The sequence below is a fragment of the Buceros rhinoceros genome, unplaced genomic scaffold (genome assembly GCF_000710305.1).
Source record: "Buceros rhinoceros silvestris isolate BGI_N320 unplaced genomic scaffold, ASM71030v1 scaffold22504, whole genome shotgun sequence".
In the NCBI taxonomy this organism is placed as follows: domain Eukaryota; kingdom Metazoa; phylum Chordata; class Aves; order Bucerotiformes; family Bucerotidae; genus Buceros; species Buceros rhinoceros.
In genome coordinates, this window is record NW_010407941.1 from 4994 (window position 1) to 7494 (window position 2501).

Consider the following 2501-nt stretch of genomic DNA (forward strand, 5'->3'; position numbering starts at 1 on the left):
GCCCTTCCTGGCTCTTGAGTTCCATGGGCTCAGAAGCTCGATGGTGGTGGTGTGGTCAGATTGTACTGGTGTTGTCCCTTCTGCTTAAACCAGTGTCCTTTATCTCCCAGCAGCCAGGAGCAGATGCTGAGGAAGAACCTTAGAACAAGGTGAACAGGCAGTAATAATCCCCTGATGTTACCTTCCAGCTCTGCACGCATGCCTGGCCCTGCGCACTCGCAGCTTTGCTCCCCATTTTGAAGTCAGCCCGCAGGCCACCAGTGCTGGCAGTAGCGTATGCTACTTTTTCCCTCGGAGGGACATTGAAAATCCATTGTTTTGTGCTAATCATGATCCACAATTAGAATAGCTGTAGAGTGGCCGTGTGGATGAAATCAGAAGAGCCCCGGTGTTCGGAGCCCTGCTGCCCTGATTGCAGTCTGTAGCCTGTTGGTTTGCTGTGGACATCATGGAGCTGTGGAGAAGTATAATTTGGTGATAAGACTGTCTGGGGATTGACAAATTTGTGCAGAACAAGGACAGTTACATCCATTTCATGAGAGCCAAGTAAATGTCCACAATGACCACCTTGGATGTGCATAATAGGTGCCCTGTCCCCAGCATTCCACCCCAGGCTGTGCCAGCCGGACTGTGTGGTGGGCAGGACTAACGGGGCTAATCTGGTGTCTGGAAAAGGTGGAAATCAAGCCTGTTTCAGAAGGCTTTGTGCTTGTCTTTGCTTACATGCTTTGAAGTGTGGCTATTTCAAAGGCGGGAAGTGTCTGAAAACCTGTGTTTCAGCTCGGGGAGGGCAAAGCCCTGGTGCTGTGGTGCGGGACCGAGATCATTATGTCTGTGTTGGCTACGCTTTCTCTTTGTGCTAGCACTGCTTATCAATTCTGCACAGTGAACTTATCTCACTGTTGGTGTTTTATCTGGTTGTGCACGAGAAGCTTCTTCTCTCGGCTGAGGTTTTACTGCCCAAGAAGCAGTTAATACTGGGTTGTAGGACTATGACTGTGCATCTGTGGCAACATTGCTCCCGATTTTGTGCTGCCAAAAATAAACTTTATTGTACATCCATCACAAATTCATAAAGGCTGTCTCCAGTTGAGTGTCTTCTGCACCATGCCCCAACAGGGTTCAGTCTCCTGCCCTGTTCCCCGAGCTGCCTTCGTGCAGGCAGGGCGGGTTGATCACCCTGGTTACTGCTTGCCTGGTTGCAGCCTTGCTGTGCGGGGCGTTTTGCCAGCGGCTGCGTCCTCCCCGACAGCACAGCTCACTCAGCCTCTTGTCACGATGGAGCGCTGAGCTGTGAGCTGGTGATTTCTGCACACCCTTGCGGATCTCCGTGCAGCTCTTGGGGCTGAAGCAGGCCTGTCTCCCAGCAAGTGTTAGCTCTGCTTGGGGACCTGAAAGCATTGCAGGGGAAGTGGGTAAAAGGTGACTCTGCGACCTCCTCCAGACTGCCAGCCTGCAGCTCGGCAGCGTATCTTCTTTCCCTCGCTTTGTCTTGAGATGAGGGATTTTTCCCTCCTTGCTGTAATACATGGGCAGTACAAGGGGTGAAAAGCTGGTTTCCTGTGCTGACAAACCGCTTTTGGTTACAGCAGCCTCCCAAATCAGTGTCCTGATGCCATGCTGCCTTCCCCGAGCTAAGCTTGTGGCAGGCGCTGGTGCAGATGTCATCTGTGCAGCATCCGGTCCTCTGGTCTTCACAGCAGGACTGCAGAGAAGGAACCATCCTCGACCCGAACGTGCCTGTCCTTCAGAGGTGGTTTAGGGCATTAGTAGTTCCCTCCTGCCATTCTGGTGCTTACTGCTCTGTGTCCTGCCAGCAAATGGCAAGTGATACCTGGTGAGAAAACACGACCTTGAATCCTAGAATGACTTGAGCTTATTTTGGTACAGAAAACTGGGGAATAGCAGTGACGTTCTGTGGAGTAGCTAATCCCTTCTGCAGATGGCAGGGACCAGAGCAATCGCTGCCAGCTCTGAGCAACTGGGAAGCATCGAACTGGCTACAGCAGCTCTGTGGGATCCCTCCTGGCTTGTTACTGAAGAGCAGTGGAGGCAGAAGCTCTGTGCGTGGTTGCTGGGTGCCTTTGATGAGAAGGCACTTTACCCTGGGGCTGATGCGGGCACGCTGGCTGCTGGCCAGTTCTTCTGCCAGATGCTTGGGTCTTATTTCTTCTGGACAGCCACTTCCCTCTCTGCAGCTGGCCTGCACATCTATCAGTGTTGGAAGAGCTTATAATAAGCCACAGCGAGGCAGAATTAGCCATAATAATTCCAAAGAAAACAGGGAGGGATAATCCAGTCTGTAACCGTGACTTTCTCCCTTGTTGCAGCTCAGTGTTTGTGCAAGTTAGCTGTCAGACTCCTTTCCCTTCAGTCGTAGGCAGTTGTGTCTGCTCCCCGTGCTGGATTTTGCGCTGCTCTGTTTAGAGTTTGGAAGCAAGGTCTTGGAAAGTCTCCAAGAAGTACCTTTCATACATAATAGCAGCTTTCCTACCAGCACC

At 51.8% G+C, this 2501-nt stretch overlaps 1 protein-coding gene across 1 annotated transcript in view; it reads left to right on the top strand.

Moving 5' to 3' along the window:
- Positions 1-2501, top strand: part of NCKIPSD (NCK interacting protein with SH3 domain) — a 14742-nt gene that overhangs the window by 3741 nt on the left and 8500 nt on the right. The gene's annotated exons all lie outside the window — the stretch shown is intronic.